The 8,033-nt window shown below is 39.0% G+C and overlaps 1 pseudogene; it reads right to left on the reverse strand.

Annotated features, from left to right (window-relative positions):
- Positions 1 to 6,361: 6,361 nt before the first annotated feature.
- LOC102761873 lies at positions 6,362 to 7,139 on the reverse strand (annotated as a pseudogene).
- Positions 7,140 to 8,033: the final 894 nt, after the last annotated feature.

Raw genomic sequence — 8,033 nt, forward strand, 5'->3', positions numbered from 1 at the left:
ACGTTTGCATTTTGAGAGATAACGGTATTGGAAAGTAATTTGGTTTCTTCTCCAGTCGGCTGGATATAAACTTATAATCTGACCATAAACTCTGCCTGTTATTTTTTTCTCTCATTTAACAATAGAACAGTGTCAATAAGTGCACTTTAATTCTTTTTACACTTTTTATCCTTTCCTCCGATTTTCCCCTTTCTCTGTCCTGCATTCCCCAAGTCCCCTACACAAATACGCGTGGTTCATTTAAGAATAGCAGTGATCTTGCTCACTTGTCTTCCTGTCTTTTAAAATCATGTTTCTGAAATTCCTTATGTAATTGTACCAAAAGGAATCAAGAGCTTTTATTCGTTCTTTTAAGTAAGGGAAAATTCAGTTTTTAGGAATAGATATGATCACAAGACCACAGATTAGCATTGAGTGGTCTCTATCCCAACAATGTTTGACTCCAGACTCATTTATTAGTGTTTGAGTGTTTTATAAAAAGTTGTGCAAGGCCTGCTTGGTTTGGCTCAGTGGATAGAGTGTCGGCCTGCGGCATGAAGGGTTTGATTCCGGTCAAGCGCACATGCCCAGGTTGCAGCCTTGATCCCCAGTAGGGGGTGTGCAGGAGGCAGCCAGTGATTCTCTCATCATTGATGTTTCTATCTCTCCCTTCCTCTCTGAAATCAATAAAAATACATTTTTAAAAGAGTTGTGCAAGAAGTTAAATATTCTACCACTACTTCTATATGGCTTTCCTATTTTTGTATAATGCATCATACTAATGGTCTTACTGGTGACTTTCTTAGTGACAGATCTGATCTATAGAAGACAATTTTTTTTTTTTGCATGTTTTCCTCCTATATCCCAGCCCAATTTACTTCTTTGGAATTTGGTTGCTGGCAACAATAGAACCTATTCTATAATCTGGGTGAGAAAAGTTAAAAAGAGAACTGAAAGTAATTACTTTATTTAAAAATGTTTTTACTCATTGAATTTGTTCAGGTAACATTGGTTAATAATTGAAGAGATCTTAAACATGGGGAAAGTCAGTCATCAGAAGCTCTTTCAAGTTCCATGGGAGAAGTTTAGGGGCAGAAATGACGGAGAATTGTGTTCCTATCAGCAACAGGCAGATTTACTCTAGGTGCTCAACACCAAGAAATGCTTTGAATGTTTCTTCTCCCCACTCCATACCAGTTTTCTCTGAAAAAATAAATCGCTCAAAATGAGGAACCAGCCCTAGCCGGCTATCTCAGTGGGTAGAGCATTGGCCTGTGTACTGAAGGGTCCTGGGTTGATTCCTTGCAGGGCATCTGGCCGGGTTGCAGGCTCAGTTCCCAGTGGGTGGGGGGTCTTGCAGGAGGCAGACAGTCAATGATAATCAGTGTTGATGTTTCTCCCTCTCCCTCTCCCTCTCTGAAATCAATGAAAATATATAACGGAAAATGAGGAACCATTTTGAAATCAAACTTGATAGTAAAAAAAAAATTGTAATTAATCTTGTGCTTTATAATGTTGTAGGATATCAAACTGCTTTATTATGTACTACTTTCTCTCCAGCACTGGGGATTGGACAGAGAATGTTTCCAACTTACTAAAAGAAAACCTCGGAAAATTAGAAATTTCAACATCATTCACAGAGGGTTGTGATTTTTTATTTTATTTTATTTACTTTTAAAAATATATTTTTATTGATTTCAGAGTTGAAGGAAGAGCAGGAGAGAGATAGAAACATCAATGATGAGAGAGAATCATTGATCGGCTGCCTCCTGCACGCCCCCTACTGGGGATCGAGCCCACAACCCGGTCACGTGTCCCTGATCGGAACCGAACCCGGGACCCTTCATTTCACAGTCCAACACTCTATCCACTGAGTCAAACCACCCAGGGCCGTGTGAATATCCTTTTTAGTTATTATTATTTATTGGCCTAAGGAGGTGAGCTAATATTTTGGGGAGCTTCATCAACTGCTGAACTTCATCTTGGTCTCCACTTCGTCTTTAACGACCTGAAAATGCTTTTTTCAAAGCAGTGTTATATGTCCATGGAGCATTTAAACAGGAGCCATCATTTTCTTCTAATTTCTTGAGTTTGGCCTGTCTTCTGTGGTCATTCAGCATCAACTGTTTCTGCTCCTCGTTGTTAATATTAGGTCCTTGGGCTGGAGCTCCTTATCCCCTTCGCTGAATCTTGACTGCAATTTTGTGTGTGTGTGTGTTGTGTGTGTTTTCATTTCTGCCCATGTAGTCTGAAATCTTATTCTTCTTGACTCCTTGACAGCCCTCTACAGCTGTGCTTCTGACTCCTCAATGACCTTGAGTCCTTGCTCAGTTCCCAACATCTTCCTTATTTTCAAATCCCATCCAGATGGGCTGGTGGGGCGCAGACTCATGGGACAAACAAGCTTCACTGCCCCCTCTCAGCTGGCCCAGCAGTCTTTCACCATCCCCACGGTAACACAGATGCTGGCTTCCATTTGTTAATTAGATATTATTGTTTTGGCTTCTTGTAGTCTTATTTAAAACTTGGCTTCATTTTTTTTTTTATTTGGAGCATGCCCGTTTCTTCATCCAATAACGTTTTTTTAAATACTGCACCTCCCCTGGGTACACACTTTTTATCCCATTCATCCCTTAATTCCAATTCTTCAATCTGGGAATCAGTCAGTCCTTGCATACTAGGAGGAAGAAATACTCCATGTTTTGCTCAGTCTTCCGTTTGTGAACAGATGTGCCACACCTGGATGCACACATTGTAGACCAGGGTCACCTGCACAGAGCCCCTCCAGCTCCTTGCTCCTTTCACGCAGCAGAACCATGTGGCCCGTGGGAGTCTGAGGGGACATCTCCATTATTTATTTAGCCAGCTATTTTCTTGTGCATACTTAAGAAGGTCTCCCCAAATTCCCAAGACTTATGCATTAGGGCTTAGAATAAGTTTTTTTGTTCCCTGTAAAAACACTCATAAAGAAAGACCTTGTACTACAACATAGAGGGAAACCTAAGTAATAATTGTTTTAAAAACATTTTTTAAAAGGCTAAAGTCAACAACCCACAAAGTTGAATGTGTTTGTTATATTGAAGTGCAGGTCTCTTTTTCCCCCCATTTAAAAAAAATTTTTTTATTTGTTTCAGAAAGAGGAAGTGAGAGGGAGAGAGTAATAGGAACCATCATGAGAGATAATCACTGATGGGCTGCCTCCTTCACGTCCCCCGCTGGGAATCTAGCCTGCAATCCGTCATTTGCCCTGGCCTGGAATAGAAGTGTGACCTTATTCATGGGTCTACGCTCAACCTCTGCTCACACTGGCCTGGCCAAATGCATTTTTCTTGAGGGAATTTGCTAGACTCTTCTAGTTCCTAGGCCTCATGGTAAAATTGTACGTTTTGCCCTAGCTGGTTTGGCTCAGTGGGTAGAGCGTCGGCCTACAGACTGAAGGGTCCCAAGTGCAATTCTGGCCAAGGGCACTTGCCCGGTTTGTGGGCTCTATCCTCAGAGGGGGGCATGTAGGAGGCAGCTGGTCAATGATTCTCTCTCATTGATGTTTTTAACTCTCCCTCTCCCTTCCTTTCAGAAATCAATAAAAATATATTTGAAATAAAATTAAATTTTAAAAAATGTAAGTTTGGCATCTCTAAGAGATAGTACTATCTCCCACTTCCCTGGATTTTTTTTGTGTTTTTTTTTTTTTACCCTTTGTTTCCAGCTATATACAATCTCTCAGTCAATGGTAAAACAACCCTTGCCCAGAGAGTTAAGTAAAATTAGATGTATTTGTAAAAATTTTGGTAAGCTCTTTATAGATACAAACAGGTAAGATATTTTTGCTATTTCATCAGTCATTATATGTTACTAATGGACAAAACAGGTCAAATTGTCCTAAATAGTCAAATTCCACTTTTGGTGACTCAGTTCAGTAACTGCCTATCTCAACAAATGCCTGTTTGCGATATTATAAAGTGGCTGACTACATGTGACTACAAAAACAGCTCTTAAAAAACAAAAAATTATTTTTTATTGGGGTGTATGTCATTTTTTTTTTTTTTTACTTTTACGAAATTACAATGTGATAGGTGCTTCAAGAGAAATATTTTTTTAGAAATGATTTTATAGTAAAAATAAAGGGTAGCTTTTGCATTGTGACATGGGTGGATGGTCATCTTTGGGTAACTAAGAAATCATAAAGTGTTTCCTAAAGAGAAACATAATAAAACTACTCAAAAGAGAGAAATGCATTAATTTCTAGTTTTTTCATTTAGTCTTATGCTATATGGTGACCTCCCAGTAGATTGATGTGCATATCAATAACTTGGTTCCAAGGAGAAGACTGAGTGCTTAACTTTAGCGGAAGTAAATTATTTACAGGTCTTTCACCATGGTGAAATAGAGTATTGCTGAATTCCCAAGAGAGAAATATCAATTTCTCAAGTTAATATTCCTGCCTGTAGATGACTTTTTCTCTTTGGAGTGTATTCACTATTTATTTTGTACCTTTAATTTTTTTTTTCCTTTGGGGGACTTATTTTTACCTCTTGCTGCCCTACTGTATTAAATATCCTATACAATGAAATAGTAAGAAAAAGATTTTAAAACTCTAAAATATCCTTTTTGTTGTTGTTGATCTTAACATATGGGGGAAGCAGTTTAAAGAAAAAGCACTTCATGTAGAAGGAAAAAATATAATCTTAATGATTTCAATTGAGGATCAAAATGTAGTGCTCTGCATACAAGGGAACATTTACTAGCAGTACTTGAAGACTTGTGAGCTGAAATTGCATGTTACTTGAAAGATCGAATTAAGCTAAGTTTTGGTGCACAGCAGTTGTACATGATTTCTTGTTAATGTAGCAAAAGGCATTGAAATGTACTAGTATTGAAACATACATGTAAAATAGTTGTGGAAATTGTCTATTATATTTTCCTTGTGTCTCATTTATTTAGAGCATAAATTTTCTTTTTTTAAAAAAAATTGTTCTAAAGGAAAAGGCTAAATGAATACTGTAATTGAAATTATATTTTAAATCTTTGTCATGAGTTTTTTTTTATAAAAAAGCTATTGCAAATTGTATCATTCCTGATTATATGGAACTTTGTGGGTGATTTTAAATAAATTTTATACTTCTATTTTGCACCTGGTAGTCTAATTTTTCTTTCCTCGACAAAATAATATTTTTAAAATTTTAATATCCAATCAAATATCCACATATTTTTAATGACAAGGGACTATAAGAATTTTATATTTGAAGATGACCAAATGTATGGATTGTGTTCACAAAATCAAGATGGCTACGTATATGGAATCCTGATTATGTCCCAGAAACCTTGCATTTTATTTAATTCTTACAGTGATGATATTAAGTAAGGGCTCTTAGCAACCCCATTTTAGATCATAGATCAGTTGTAAATCTTAAGTTAGATGCACACCCCTACTGATTGGCAGAGCTGACAATTAACTTGGGTCTGGACTCACCCGCCTTCCCTTGGGTTTATCATTATTTTAATAAACTTAATCCTGAACACAGTATGCTAAAGTATTCATTAAAAATCTGAGGCAAAAAAAAAAAATATTGACAATAGGCTGTTAGTGATATTACATTAACTATCACAGAATAATAAGTTAGTTTAAATTCATCCAATTTGAAACCTGCCTCCCCTATTGTAGCATCCTCGTAGACCTCTTCATTCTCTAACAGGAACAACTTTATCCCCTTGCCTTACCTCCCCCCAGGTTTAGGTTGGCAGCTACAGACTACATTTGCCACCTCTTTCCTGACTGGTTACAAGGAAGACATGACTTAGGTTGACCATACATAGATGGGCATCACACTAGGGCATGGCAGAACAGCGAAACTAAAGGAAGTTGGTCTTTTCCATGAGAAAAAAAATAAGTATTATTCTCTATTATTTTGCTCTGTTAAATAGCTCAGTCAATATCCCAACTAAACATCCACCACCTAAGATAACTATCATATATTTTTAATAATCTCCTGGCCAAATAGCCAGTTCCTTCGATGTTCCTCTGGTGACATGGTTTTTAGATCCTTTACCTTCTTAATGCTCTTTTTTTAATGTCATGGATCATGACATTCCCCTGATTAAAACATTCCAATGGCTTCTCACTGTACTTAATATGAAACCAAACTACTTACTTAGTCTGCAAAGCTTTTGGGGACCTGGCTTCTGCCAACCTATCCACTCTGTTGGCCATGCTCCAGCTACCCTAAGCTTCTGTAGTTCCTTGAACAGGCCAAACCCTTGTCTGACCCAAAGCCCTTTGTACCTGCCACCTGGTTCTACCTTTCGAACCTCATATGGCTTGCTCCTTCCTATAGTTCTCGTATCAGCAAGTCAACCCCGTGGCTATTGGAAGCCAGCCCAAGGCTTAGCTCTCAGCACTGTCTCCCAGGATGTGCTTGTCAAAAAGATACTCTACTGTGCCAGTTTCAGGGGGCCCCAACCAGCACAAGTTGATTATATGGTCACCCAATTCTTTGATGGCTTTCAATTGCTCATTCAGGTAGTGAGTCTCAGTGAAGTCACACAAATGAGGGTCATTTTTGTCAGTGGCCACTTGGTGCCAGTCCAGTAGTGACTGATTCACACCTTTTCCCAAGTCTAATGCACACTCCATTGCATTCAGCCTGTTCTCCCAGTTGTCATGGTCTGGTTTCTTGATATCCTGAAGGAAGATTCAGCCACCTCGTTGGGTCTGCAGCTTCATCAGTTTCTCAGCATGTTCCCTCTCCTCATGAGATTGGCGAAGAAAATATTTGTCCAAGTTCTTCAAAGCCATATCATCACGGTCAAAGTAGTAAGACATGGACAGGTAGATATAGGAAACGTAGAGCTCCAAGTTGATCAGGCCTCTGAGTCCTGGTGGCAGTTCTGGCCGACCTGCGAGGCGGACCCGGTCATCATTATGGCGGGTGCTGAGGAGAGGCGGCTGGGCGGCTTTGGAGTGATGGCGGGGGGCCTTGGGACTGTCGGAGGGCTCTGTGAGGAGGTTGGCAGGAGGCTAGATCTGGGCAGCTGGTGGGGATGGGTCAGCGCCAGGTTCCGTCCAAGCACTGTTAAAGCATGAAACCACAGTGACTCCATGAAGACTGTCTCAAATGTCATGTCATTTTTAATACCTACAGAGTGTTCAAGCACATTAATGTCCCATAATTTTATCACTCCTATTGAGCATTTTTATTGTGTCCAGCTTTTTACTATGATGAACACTAAAATGCTGGCTTAAAGGGAATAAACCTTAATTTTAAAAAATTTCATTTTTGCCCTGGCCGGTTTGGCTCAGTGGATAGAGCTTTGGCCTGCCCGGGTTGCAGGCTCCACCCCCAGTAGGGGGCATGCAAGAGGCAACTGATCCATGATTCTCTTTCATCATTGTTGTTTCTATCTCTCTCTTCCTCTCCCTTCTCTCTGAATTCAATAAAAATATATAAAACAAAAATAAAATTAAAAAGAAAAAAATGAATATTTAAGACATGTCATTTGGTACAAAATTCAAAAAGTACAGCCTGGCTGGTATAGCTCAGTGATTCTCAATCCACAAACCAAGAGATCATAGTTCAATTCTAGATCAGGGCACATTACCAGGTTGTAGAATTGATCACCAATAAGGGGCGTTCAGGAGGCAACAGATCAATGATTCTTTATTGTTGAAAGTATTACTTATGTCTCTTTTTCCCACCCCCACCTCCCTCATCCACCACCCTATTGTCTGTGTCCATGCATACAAGTTCTTTGGTTTAAATCTCCCACCCCTGCCTTCTCTCTGAGATTTGACAGTCTGTTCCATGCTTCTATGTCTCTGGATATATTTTATTCAACAGTGTATTTTGTTCATTAGATTCCACATATAAGTGAGATCATATGATACTTGTCTTCCTCTGACTAGCATAATACTCTCCAGGTCCCTCCAAGCTGTATCAAAGGGTAAGAGATCCTTTTTTATTCCTGCATAGTATTCCATGGAGAAAATGTACCACAGCTTTTCTTTTAATATATTTTATTGATTTTTAACAGAGAGGAAGGGAGAGGGATAGAGACTT

This window comes from Myotis davidii, unplaced genomic scaffold (assembly GCF_000327345.1).
Source record: "Myotis davidii unplaced genomic scaffold, ASM32734v1 scaffold134, whole genome shotgun sequence".
Taxonomy (NCBI): domain Eukaryota; kingdom Metazoa; phylum Chordata; class Mammalia; order Chiroptera; family Vespertilionidae; genus Myotis; species Myotis davidii.